This window comes from Suncus etruscus, chromosome 9 (assembly GCF_024139225.1).
Source record: "Suncus etruscus isolate mSunEtr1 chromosome 9, mSunEtr1.pri.cur, whole genome shotgun sequence".
NCBI lineage: Eukaryota > Metazoa > Chordata > Mammalia > Eulipotyphla > Soricidae > Suncus > Suncus etruscus.
This window is the reverse complement of record NC_064856.1, coordinates 47,607,947-47,622,121: the sequence shown is the minus strand read 5'-3', so window position 1 is coordinate 47,622,121 and position 14,175 is coordinate 47,607,947. Positions and strand designations below refer to the sequence as shown.

The following is a 14,175-nucleotide window of genomic DNA, read 5'->3' as shown; positions in this document are numbered from 1 at the left end:
GTATGCCCAGAGTCTGTAGTTGGTCTTATGGAAGGATTCTTCATGGGTAGAATCTCTGTTTTAAGGCCAAAAGTTTTTCCTTTCTATTTTCCCTATCTTTTCCTGTGCCTATGCAAGCAAACAAACAAACAAACAAACAAACAAACACCCTGACACACACCCTTTTTTTCTTTTTATTTCTTATCTCTTATATAGAGGCTCCTGCTCCTGGGATGCAGAATACTTTGTTTTACTATGTATTTCTGCATTTTCTTAAGAAGAAAGGGGGGGGGGCCGGAGAGATAGCATGGAGGTAAGGCGTTTGCCTCTCATGCAGAAGGTCATTGGTTCGAATCCCGGCGTCCCATATGGTCCCCCGAGCCTGCCAGGAGCGACTTCTGAGCGTGGAGCCAGGAGTAACCCCTGAGCACTGCCGGGTGAGACCCAAAAACAAAAAAACAAAAAAAAAAACAAAAAAAAAAAAAAAAAAGAAGAAAGGGGGAAAAAAGCCTGGGAACAGGGGCTAAGTGGTCTTAGATACATTGGTGGAAAAAAATAAGGACGGAAATAATATCCAAGCCAAACTCAACAACAATAGAATCAAAAAAACCTAAAGTTTAACCATCTAAACTAAAATGGGCCTATTATACTGCAGGCCAGGGCAAAGGGTGGTGGTATAAGATGCACTCTGGATTTATTGGTGGAAGAAGGTTGACACTGGTGGTGGGAATGACCCTGACTCACTGTATATCTGGAAATTCAACTATGAAAGACTTTGTAGAACACAATGGTTTCAATAAGATAAAATAAAATAAATTAGCCTGAAAATCAAATCTATAGAAAACAATACAAAGGGTTGGTAAAATTAAGACTGATTCTTTGAAAGGATAAACGTGATTTACAAACCTTTAGATAAACTCATGAAGAAAAAATTTGAAAAACAAAATTAATAGGCAATAGGGGCCGGCGAGGTGGCGCTAGAGGTAAGGTGTCTGTCTTGCAAGCGCTAGCCAAGGAAGGACCGTGGTTCAATCATCTGGCGTCCCATATGGTCCCCCCAAGCTAGGGGCAATTTCTGAGTGCTTAGTCAGGAGTAACCCCTGAGCATCAAATGGGTGTGGCCGAAAAACAAAAAAAAATTAATAGGCAAAGGGGAAGAAGTTGCAATAGATACCTCAGAAATGCAAAAATAAATAATAAATCACAAGAAGACTTTTGACAAGATCCAACATCCATTCATGATCAAACCCTAAAAATAATGGCCATACTTACCTGGCAGGGGAGATACCATGATCACGAAGGTGGTTTTCCCAGGGTGAGTTTTATCCATTGCACTCCGGGTGTGCTGACCCCTACGATTTCCCCAAATGTGGGAAACTCGACTGTATAATTTGTGGTAGTGGGGGACTGCGTTCACGCTCTCCCCTACAAAAATAAAAAAAGAAATTAATGGCATTACAACAAATTAATAAACAACATCATACTCCTTGATAAAACATGAAAGCCTTTTCCCTATGGTCAGTCATAGGAAAGCATGTTCACTTTCAGAACTATTATTATTCCATGTTATTCTGGAAGTCCTTGCCACAGCAATAAACAATAAAAAGATATCAAAGAGATCCAAATCACAAAAGAAGTTAAAATATTACTATTTGCAAATAAGATGATAATATACACAGCAAACCCTAAGGATAATACTAAAAAACGCTTAGAAACAATAAACCTATCAAGCAGGCTACAAAATTAATCCACAAAAAAAAAGACATGTTTGGGCTGGAGAGGTAGCATGGAGGTAAGGCCATGCATGCAGAAGGACGGTGGTTCAAATCCTGACAACCCATATGGTCCCCCGAGCCTGCCAGGAGCGATTTCTGAGCATAGAGCCAGGAGTGGCTCTTGAATGCTGCCAGGTGTGACCCAAAAACAAACAAAAGTGACATGTTTATATGTAAACAATGAACCAGAAGAAAAAAAATAAAAATTCATGGTCCCCTTTAAAATAGTGTCTCAAAACAGTAACTGCTTTGGAGTCATCTTAACAAAAGAGGTAAAAGACTTAATACAGGGTATCAAGAGAGATAGCATGGAGGTAGGGCATTTGCCTAGCATGCAGAGGGACTATGGTTCAAATCTCAGCATCCTATATGGTCCCCCGAGCCTGCCAGGAGTGATTTCTGAGCGTAGAGCCAGGAGTAACCCTTGAGCGCTGCCTGGTATGATCCAAAAGCAAACAAACAAACAAAACAGAAAAAGACTTAATACAGTGTAAATTATAAATTACGGTTGAACAAAAGAAGACACTAGGAAATGGGTAAGTATTCCTGGTTCATGGGCTGGAAGAATCAGTGCTGTCAAAATGACTTTTTTACCCAAAGCATTATACAAATTCAATGCAAACTTCAGTCATGTTCCATATAGAAAATTCTAGTCATGTCTATAAGGATATGGAACAAACTCAACTAAATTTTGTCTGAAACCATGAAACTCCCTAAATAGTCAAAGCAATTTTTTTTGTTTTTTTTGTTTTGTTTTTTGTTTTTGTTTTTTGTTTTTTCTTTTACCACACCAGCAACGCTTATGAGTTACTTCTGGCTCTCACCCAGGATTACTCCTGGGGGTTCTCAGAGGACCATATGGGATGCCAGGGATAGAACTGGGGTCTATGCAAAACAAGCACCTTATCCACTGTGCCATTGCTTCAATTCCACCAAAATAATTCTAAGGAAAAAAAGATGGGAGTCATTGTGGTTCCCAAGTATGAATTGTACAAAACTATAATAATCAAAACTGTATTACTGAATAATATATAGATTCACAGACCAAAACTGCATGATACTGGAATAAACAGACTTATGGAGGATACAGACTCACAGACCAATGGAACAGAATGGAGAGTCCTGAGATAATTCCTCAAATTTATGTGCAGTTAATTTATGACCAAAATTTTTTGTTCATGAGGTGGAGCAAGGAAAATCATGTAACAAACTGTGTTGGGCAAACTAGATAGCCACATGTGAAAACAATTAAATTGAAACTATATCACACACCATTCACAAAAGTAAATTCAAAATGGATTGTAGAACTCAGTATTATATCAGAATCAATGAAATACATGGAATAAAATAGGCAGAACACTCTAGGAAATAGACCTCAGAGATGTTTTTAATGAGCTGACCACAGAGCAGACAAGAACAAAAATGAACAAATAGAACTATATTAAATTTAAAAGGGTTCACCTGGCAAAAGAACCTCAAACTGAAATAAAAAGACACTCTACCAAATAAATGCTCATAATAAATCAGATGAAAAGCTAATATCCAGGATATATAAAACACTCATAAAGCTAAAAAAAGAAAACAATCCAGCAACCCCAACTAAAAACAGGATTGGGCCCGGAGAGATAGCACAGCGGAGTTTGCCTGGCAAGCAGCCGATCCAGGACCAAAGGTGGTTGGTTCGAATCCTGGTGTCCCATATGGTCCCCCGTGCCTGCCAGGAGCTATTTCTGAGCAGACAGCCAGGAGTAACCCCTGAGCACCGCCGGGTGTGGCCCAAAAACCAAAATTAAAATAAAATAAAAACAGGATTAAGATGAATAAACACTTCTCCAAGAAAGATGTAGATAAGATCCATATCAGGTATTTGATTGACTTTCTGGTGTACCAGAAAATGCAAACAAGAAGAGGTAGGTCACATGAGACTGAAGCCATTAGGAATATTGAAAACGGTCTTCGCATCATGATGAGTGCAGTCAAGGTATGACCACAGTGACCCAATGAGTGGTTTTGAGATGAGATTGGTGAAATGGGTAGGGTTTGGTTAAATGGAAATGGTACAAAAGCAGGAAGAGAACAATTAAGGTAAACACACACACACACACACACACACACACACACGTCTATGGAGAATAACAAATGTCAATCTAGCTGGAGTGTTTATATATATATATTATATATATAAATATATATATATATATATATATATATATATATTCTTTTTTTTTTTAAGATCAAACATTGCTCAGGACTTACTCCAAGCTCTGTGCTTAGGGATCACTCCTAACAGTGCTTAGGGGATCATATGTAGTGGAGGATTAAAACTGGGGTCATTGAATGCAAACCAAGAGCCTTACCCTTATATGTTCTCCCCAGCCCCTAAACTGTTTCGTATTTATAGTGGGAGAGAAATCTAAAAAAAATGTTTGTGGGGTCATCCTGGGAATGGTCAAATATACCTAGGAAGTTGCTTGCCTTGTCTTGACTTTGGAAGGATTGAACCAATGATAGTTTGTTGGTTTTTTTCCTTCTTTTGGTTTTGCGGCCACACCCAGCGGTGCTCAGGGTTTACTCCTGACACTGCACTCAGGAATCACTTCCGCCCCTGCTCAGGGGATTGCTATGGTATGCCAAGGATTTAACTTGAATCAGTCACTACTAGAAAAGCACCCTCCCTCCTGTCCTCCTGCACTCAATGATGGCTTTTTTTTAAAAATCACAAATAAAGCATAATAGCATTATGCTTTGATCAAGTGACTTTAGCAGGTCCCAGCAAAATTGATGTGGAAAATGGGGGGAGCAGAGAGACGGATCTGAAGACTTTAGGAATCACTTCTCCCTGGCCACCAAGTGGAAGCTTTGCTGTTTTTTTTTTTTTTTTTTTTTTTTTTTTTTAGCGGGGGGGTTGGTTTTTGGGCCACAACCGTTGATGCTCAGAGTTACTCCTGGGCTATGCGCTCAGAAATCGCTCCTGGCATAGGGGACCATATGGATACCGGGGGATCTAGACCTACCGCTTGCGCCACCGCTCTGGTCCCCAGAGCCCAAGTACCTAGCATCTTGAAGAAATGAAACTTCCAGACCTTGAAGGAAACCCACTCCTTACTGTGTTTGTCCAGCTTACAGAGCACAAAGTTATGGTACATTCACTCAGCAGCAGTGGTGCTGACAGAGCCAAGGACCCAGATCAGTTATAAAGGGCAAAGAGATGAGACTTCTGGAGCCAGGCTGCAGAGAATCATCATTGAAAACCAGAGGCCCGCATGGAGCCCAAGGCAGTCTCTTAGCCAATTGCGAGCAGCTCCAAGCAGAAGTTCCAGATTCTGGGCGGGTTGGCAGCCTTGTATAAGCGATTTGATAGCGACTTGATTGATAGCAATTTCTGAGTGCATAGCCAGGAGTAATCCCTGAGCGTCACCGGGTGTAGCCCAAAACCCAATATATATAGATATGTATATGTATATATATGTATATATATACACATTGCTTTTATAAATGAAAAAAGAAAATGCATTTATAGTAATAATGTTGGGATTATATGAGAGTGAAAGTAGATTTTCAATAAAATTAAAATTTTGTTATTTAATCACTGAGAGACACAGGTACAACATTGTTCATGATTGATTTTCAGTCATGAACAACGCCCCTTCACCCAGTGCACATTTCCTGCCACCAGTGTCTCCAGTTTCCCTCCCGCCTTCCTCCCTGCCATCTTACCTGCCTGCCTACCTCTATAGCAAACATTTTTCTTCTCTTTCTCTCTCTTCTTTTTTTTTTTAACCCCTTTTAAATGCTGTAGTTTGCAATATTGAAAGGATATCATGTATATCAAAGTAAACTTCCTTTCAGCACCTAGTTCTTGTTCAGAGTGATCATTTCCAACTATCATTGACATCGTATGCTAGTCTCTGCCTTAACTGCACTCCCCTGCTCTTTGTGACAACCTTCCTACCATGGGCCAGTCATCCTGATCCTCATATTTATCATCTTTGGGTATTATTACTAGACTATACCATTTTATTTTAATCTCCTACAAATGAGTGCGAGCATTCTGTCTATCCTCCCTCTGACTCATTTCATTCTGCATAGCATAATACTTTCCATATCCATAATACTCTCCATATCCATTCATCCATAAACAAATTTTACAACTTGATTTTTCCTAATAACTATGTAATATGCCATTGTTTAATGTGTCAAAGTTTCTTTATCCACTCATTTGTCCTCGACTTTTATGGTAGGTTGTTTCCAAAATCTGACTATTGGGAATGGTGCTGCAATAAACCATGAGTACCTGCACATTCTTTAAAACAAACACACCAGGCCCATTCTTCTCATGGTCTGTGAACATTTCAGGAGTTTATGAAAAGCAAGGAAGATTACCCCATTAACTCATGCTCTTTGTAGAGCAAACTCCATCGAGGATTGAGGGCTTCAGATGGACCTGACCCCAAAATATGTAGCAGAAGGGCCAGAGAGATAGTACAGCAAGGAGGGCACTTGCCTTGTATGCAGTGTGGGCCTTCTCAGAACCAAGCTCCGAGCTCTTAATACAGTCTGAAATCTAGATATGCTGTGGGGGAAATGGCAGGCTTAGATGCAGGAAGAAATTATCCAGGAATCTGGCCACACCTGCTGAACTCAGAATAACTCCTGTTGATGCTTTCAGAACCATATAGAATACTGGGATCAAACCCGGGTCAGCTATATATAGGGCAAATACCCTACCAAAAACCCTATTTTCTATTTCTCTGGTCTCGATGAGTCTCTTTTTAGTTTTATTTATTTATTTATTTTCCGCTCCTGATACATTGCTATCTGTTCTTCATTTCAAGATACTAAAAGAATAGGATGGAATCAGAAGTGATCCCTGTCCTTGAGGGTTTATTCTGGTGGAGGAAATTGATACAAATAAAGATCATGACAAGAAAATTTGATATATGCTAAGTAGGGAGAAGTGCAGAAGACTATGGTAACACAGAGCAAGGGCTTCTTCGTTTATAGGGAGCAACTCAGTAAATAAGTTACAGACCTAGTAAGCCCTCCATATTATAATCAACCCGAGGCCACACACCAGGGGAGAGACAGAATGATGACTTAAGAGAAGGATGTAGCTCAGAAGAAGAGCACTTGCCTTGCATATGTGAGGCTGTTGGTTAGATCCCAGGTACTAACTATATCAAAACAAAACAAACAAAAAACAGTTAAATTCTTAGTTTTATGTACTTATATATTGTTATTTTGATTTGGGAGCCATATCAGCAGTACTGGGGTACACTCCCAGTTCAGTGCTTGGGAGCTCTGTGGTTTTTAGGGCTAGAACCTGGGGCCTGGCATTCAGAGCATAAGCTCAGCCCCAAGGCCTACTGATTTAAATGAGTGCTCATTGTCAAGTATGATTAGGGAAATGCAAAACAATGAGACAATATCTCATGCTAGTAAGAAAGGCATATATCAAAATGTCAAAGTATATCAAAATACACACACACACACACACACACACACACACACACACATATATATATATCAAAATACCAGTATTGGCAAGGGTGAGGCAAGGAGAAGAACCCTTATACACTCTTGGTGAGAATGTTGTCTGGTTTAATCTGTATGGAAAGAAACATGGAGATTTCTCGAGAGTAGGAATAGAACTCCATTGTAATGCAGCAAGACTACTTCTTGGCATCTATTTCCCAAATACAACATTACTTTGAAAGGATATATGTACATTGATGTTCACTGCAGCAGCACTTTGTATAATAGCTAAGATATGAAAACAACTCAAATGTCCAACTATGCATAAATGGATCAAGAGGTTGTGGTATGCATGTGGTATGAAGCTGTAAGAAAGAGCAAATTATGCAATTTGCTGTTACCTGGGTAGAACTAGAGGGGATCATGCTAAAAGTAAAGTCATAAAGAAAGGGACAGCAGAGCTCTTGCATATAAAGTTTAATGACACATAGTAAGTAAGCAAAAATGGCCAGATGTAACAGATCTGGAGGGTTGATCAACAGAACCAAGCTTCTAGTAGTTGTGGGATTGTGTGTGGGTGAAATAAGAGGGGCCTTTTGGTACACAGTAGTGGGCAACCTAGTAGTTGGAGTGGTATTGAAATGATATATGCATGAAACTATCTTTAGCAATACTATAAATTACAGTACTTCAGTGAAGCTTTTTTTTTTAAAAAAAAAGTCTATCTTGGGGCCAGAGAGATAGCATGGAGGTAAGGCATTTGCCTTGCATGCAGAGGGTTGGTGATTCGAATCCTGGCATCCCATATGGTCCCCTGAGCCTGCCAGGAGCGATTTCTGAGCATAGAGCCAGGAGTAACCCCTGAGTGCTGCTGGGTGTGACCCAAAAAGCCAAAAAAAAAAAAAAAGTCTATCTTCTTTCATTGTAGAAAATTGATAGAAAACAGAAATTAATATAGTGTTGGGTGAGAGCAATAACACAGTAGATAAGAAGCAGTTGTATTGCAATGCAATAGACCTGGGTTCCATCCCTGGCATCCTGTATGGTTCCCTGAGCCAAGCCAGGAGTGATCCCTGAGTGCAGAGCCAGGAGTAACTCATGAGCATGTCTGGATAAAGGTCCCAAACCACTCCTACCAAAATTATTATAAGTGTTAAATTTATGTGTATCAGCTGGGTTAAGCAGCAACTGTATGATCTAGGCTTAAAAAATTAGTTCCTAAGGATGTGACTGTTTTTGAGGCCCTGGCTTTATCCATGCTTTTCTGAGCACTAATAATACTCTGTTCTTGATGATCCCAAGCACTTCTGAAAGAATGTGTTGTATATGTGTATGTGAGAATGTCCACACATGTGTCACATTCACATACATACTCACACATATACTATTTGGACCATTTATTCCCAACATTGCTATCAATGATCTATTCCCTAGACTCTCTGTTGACCATATAGCATATCTTTATTATTGAGTTTGAATTGCTAATCTTGATGTGATGAGTTTTATTAAAATTTTATTTTGATGTGGTAAGTTTAAAGCCCAAAGCATCTTAACAAATGCTCCTACAGGGCCAGAGAGATAACACAGCAGTAGGGCATTTGCCTAGCACACAGCCTAGCTAGGACGAATGGTGGTTCAAATCCAATGGTCCCTGAGCCTGCCAGGAGTGACTTCTGAGCACAGAGCCAGGAGTAACACCCTCCCCCCCAAAAAAAGTAAAAAGAAACAAAACAAAACAAAAAAAAACAAACAAAAAATGCTCTTTCAAATCAAGAAAGACCTGACCTCATCTTTCACCAGCTCACTTAAAAATAATAATCAAGTACATGTGTTATCCTATGCCCATGGTGTCCAAGAACATGTTTCCCACATCTCCTCTCTTGAGATGTGCACTTTCATGCTTTCACACTGGGATAAATACAGGGCCTCTCCACCTTTGAAGAAGCCCATGTTCTCTCTCTTGAGCACATTACTCTCTTTCTTTGTCTCTTCCCCTCTCACAATTTCTATATAAAAACTATTTTTACTTCACTGTTCTTTTTCTCCTAATTATGTGAGAGTAGACAATGGACTCAAAAGGCCTGAGTAAGGTCTGACTTTGCTTTCCTTGCATGAACAGCTATTTCCCCTAATGGCAGAGGTGGATAGAGAGAAAGCAGGGGCAGATTCCCTTCTCTAAGCTACTGCCTCTCCTTCCCACTTCAGAGGAGCTCCACAGCAGCAAAGAGACTGCCAGTCCACTGGCACTCCACTGCAACCACAAAGGTACTTACAGTGAAGATCCTCGAGTGGAAGGAAGTAAAGTGAAAACTGGCTGAGGAGGTCTGCTCCCTTTGGAAATCTCTAGAGGGGAGGACTGTAATAACTTCTGTAAATGGGGGGGTCAGAGTGATAGTATAGCAGGTAGAGTACTTGCTTTGCACATGGTCGACCTGGGCTCAATCCCCAGCATCTCACATGTTCTCCAACCATAGGAGTAATTCCTGAGTACAGAGCCAGGAGTAACCCCTGAGCAAAGCTGGGTGTGACCCAAAACCAAACTAAACAAACAGACAAACAAAACAACAGGATGATGTACAGTGGTTAGGCACTTGTCTTGTGGACCCAAGTTGGATCCTCAACACCGCATATGGTTCCTCAAACACCACCAGAGGTGATCCCTGAGTGTAGTCAGGAGTAAGGCCTGAGAGCTTCTGGGTAAGGCCCTAAACACCAAAAGAACAATTAAACCTAGACTTGTAAGAAAAAGATCTTCACTGGAACTGACAAGAAAGCGGACACCTTCTACTATTTCTCTGCAGACTTCACAAGTGCTCAACACTTCTAGAAAAAAAAATGGCTCCAAGCCTTTTTGTTCAGCTGGTTGGAGCAGCTTTTAAAAATGCATTTCACTTCTGGCAAATCAGAGCAAAACGTCATAAACAGCTGGAAACTCTCTGAGGTGAAGACAAGTTGGATATTATGCTTGGATTTATAGCTCCCTTCCCCCAATATAGCTGATTTCCACTTCTGACAGGGTTATTATTTCCATCTTTACCAAGTATCTTGGATCTCACCTTGTATAATTACTGATTATCATCAGTTCCTCACCTGAGGCATTTTAGCATTTGGATGAACCTAAAAAAGTCCCCTCATCCCCAAATCAGCTAGGGAAAACTCAATGTGTGAAATTATGTCTTTATTTCTATTTTTATTTGCAATTCCCTTTGGCCTTCTAATGATCAACTCATTAATCAGTGTCAAATCACCATTCAGCACACAGACATATTGTTGCCAGTTGGATTCCAATGTGGATTAAATGGTAATACTTTTGTCTGGTGTTCTTTTGAGTACTGTGTAGTCACAGACCTAAAAACTATTAATTAGAAAATTGACAAACTCTCTAAGTCAGAGGTGCACACCCCAATAATCTAAAGTTAGATAGAGCTCCTCAAATTGTTCCAAAGCTCCTAGTCTAAAACTAACAGTCCAACAGCCTTAATTTACTTGAGAGGTTACTTTTGTTTTGTTTTGTTTTTGGCCACACCCGGTGATGCACAGGGGTTACTCCTGGCTATGTGCTCAGAAATCGCTCCTGGCTTAGGGGACCAGATGGGATGCTAGGAGATCTAACTGTGGTCCGTCCTAGGCTAGCGCATGCAAGGCAGACATCCTACTGCTTGCGCCACTGCTCTGGCCCCAGAGGTTACATTTGATGTATGTCTCTCTTTTTATTTTTTTTTTGCATTCATATCTCCTATTTCCTAAATAGTATTATGCTGATACCTTCTCCTCACTTCTCTACATAGTAGTCCTGTGCATACTTTAAGGTCCAGCCCAAATACTATCTCTGCTATGAAATCTTCTGTGAAGAAAACAATTCTTTTCTCTCTGATTCCCAGGAGATGCTTCTTTTTTGTTGTTTTCTAGGTTTTAGGGACTATACCAGGTGGTACCAGGACCTTCTGTTTCTGTGTCAGGGATCACTTCTGGCTGGGCTTAGGGTTTTGGGGATAAAACCCAGATTGACTGCATAAAGAAAAGTGCTTATCCTACTCTGATATCATTCCAGTCTCACAGGGGCTTCTATTTCTTGTTGTTTTTGGTGGTGTTTAAGGGTCACACCTAGCTACACTTGGGTTTTCTCCTGTATCTATACTCAGAGATCACTTCTAGTAGGATTTAGGGACCATATGGGATGTTGGGGATTGGATTTATGCTGGCAGCATCCAATGCAACTCACTGTTCTAGAACTCTGACTCACCACCTGCCAGGTGCTTCTTCAATTTAGAAGCACCCTGTTGTTGCTGTCTCCTATGGTGTATGGAGTCATGTACAGAGCAATTAATTGTCTAGCTTACATGTGAATTCTTGGATCACAGTTGTGCCTTTTCCATCTTCACATCTTCAGGGCTTGGCAGGGGGTCTGATATCATTTATTTAATTAATGAGATGGTTTGGTATCCAAGAAGGTAAAGAAACTTAATCTTGGTTCCCTTTATTTTAGTCAGATTTAATCTTTCTGCATTTATTTATAAAGCTGATTACAAAGAAAGATGTGCAAGAATGTGAAAGTGAAATTCCTAATGAACCTTCATACCAACTTTGTTTTTTCTTTAGGCCACATCTCACTGTGCTTAGTTTCTACTGACTGTACTCAGGGATCACTCCTGGCAGTGCTCAAGGGACCCTATAGGGTTCTAGAGGATCAAACCCGGGTCGATTGCATGCAAGGCAAGCACCTTACCTGCTGTACTTTCTCTGACCCCTTAATACCATCTTGTTGTTTTGTTTTGTTTTTTTGGGCCACACCCAGTGACGCTCAGGGGTTACTCCTGGCTATGAGCTCAGAAATCGCTCCTGGCTCGGGGAACCATATGGGATGTCGGGGGATAGAATCACGGTCCATCCTAGGTTAGCTGCGTGCAAGGCAAATGCCTTACTGCTTGCACCACCACTCTGGCCCCTCTAATACCAGTTTTTAATTGTGTGTGTGGTGGTACAAGGATAACCCAGCAATAATATCACTTTCCCAATAAGTGATAGTATCTGCTATAATTTGAATTAGCAATGGAAGACTGGATAATCCTTGAATTTCAGGATATATTTTCAGGAAATCAGAAAACTATACAAAATCTAAATCTTGGGGCCGGAGAGACAGAATGGAGGTAGGCCATTTGCCTTGCATGCAGAAGGACAATGGTTTAAATCCCAGCATCCCATATGGTCCCCAGAGCCTGCCAGGAGATTTCTGAGCGCAGAGCCAGGAGAAACCCCTGAGCGATGCAGGGTGTGACCCAAAAACAAAACAAAAAATATCTAATTTTTTGTTTGTTTGTTTGTTTTGGGCCACACCCATTTGATGCTCAAGGGCTACTCCTGGCTAAGCTCAGAAATTCCCCTGGCTTGGGGAGACCAAATGGGATGCCCGGGGGATTGAACCGCAGTCTCGATCTTTCTTTGGCTAGCGCTTGCAAGGCAGACACCTTACCTCTAGCGCCACCTTCCCGGCCCCAAAAATCTAAATCTTGATAGGCACAATCAATATATTTTAAAATCAGGATCTGTCCTCCAGTTCCTTGTGACTCTATACAAGTTTCTTCACCTCTCTAGGTCTGAGTCTGAGATTTGTCTTCAGTAAAATGACAGAGACTATCTCTGAGGTTCTTTTAATTCTGAGGTTATATGACCTTTATCAAAATTAACTGGTATAGCAGTTAATAATTTTATTTTGGCTTTATTTACTTTGGTTCTACTCCATACATGTAAGAATAATATGTTTTTTAGTAACAGTATAGTTTTACAAAATACATGATTAAATCACAACAATAATATAAATGTGCACAAGGAAATTTGGAGAATAAAGGACAAAGAATAACTCATAGTTTTATGACTCTATTACTGTTTGGCATATTTTCTTCCATTAAAAATATTTCCATGAACTTCCTTATAGTGATGAAATACAGCTGCTGTATCAGGAGTTGCTCAGTGGAGGGTCCCATGTAGTCAGAAACTTAGGGATTTCCCTCAGTTAAGACATAAGGTCTGGGCCCGGAGAAATAGCACAGTGGCGTTTGCCTTGCAGGCAGCCGATCCAGGACCAAAGGTGGTTGGTTCGAATCCCGGTGTCCCATATGGTTCCCCGTGCCTGCCAGGAGCTATTTCTGAGCAGACAGCCAGGAGTAACCCCTGAACAATGCCGGGTGTGGCCCAAAAACCAAAAAAAAAAAAAAAAAAAAAAAAAAGACATAAGGTCCTTAGTTTAATGGTACACGAGGAAGTACATTTTTTTTTTTTTACTAAATATACTAGAATTAAAAAAAATTGATATATCTTAGTTCCCGGTATTAAAAAAACAAATTTGTAGTCAAGCTTCAAGATGAAAAAGCAGTGAGGAAAATATTTGCTTGCTTTTGCAGGACTGTTGATACTGGGGGAGCAGCAAATAGAGTCCAAGTAGAGTGCCAGGAATAAATATATATTTGAGGACCTGGTCACTTCAGACTACATAACTTCACTGTAAGCTTAATTATATATATTTATATATATATTTATATTTATATATACTCCAAGCATTGGACAAAGATTTTGGGTGTTTTTGCCTTAACTGTAGGTTTATTGTTTTGTGCCACAGCCCAAAAAATGCCAGTGTTGTTGCGTCTCCTATAGTATATGGAGTAATATGCAGAGCCATTACCTAATTTCCTTACTTAGTTCTGAGATCACAGTTTTGCCTTATTTATTTTCATAGGTTACTCCTGCCTCTGCACTCAGGAATCACTCCTGAAGGTGCTCATAGGACAATATGAGATGCTCGAGATGAAACCTAGGTTGGCAGTTTGCAAGGCAAAAAGGCTTTTCTGCTGTGCTACTGGTCTGGCCCCTTAACTGTAGTTTTTATTGTTTTGGGGCTACACCCAGCATCGCTCAGTACTGTTGGCTCTGAGCTAAGAAGTCACTACTGGCA

General features: G+C 40.3%; 1 non-coding gene across 1 annotated transcript; it reads left to right on the top strand.

The window, feature by feature from the left end:
• Positions 1-1,243: 1,243 nt before the first annotated feature.
• On the top strand, positions 1,244-1,407 carry LOC126019732 (U1 spliceosomal RNA). Its single transcript, XR_007499357.1, has one exon. It is a non-coding gene; the product is annotated as a U1 spliceosomal RNA (small nuclear RNA).
• Positions 1,408-14,175: the final 12,768 nt, after the last annotated feature.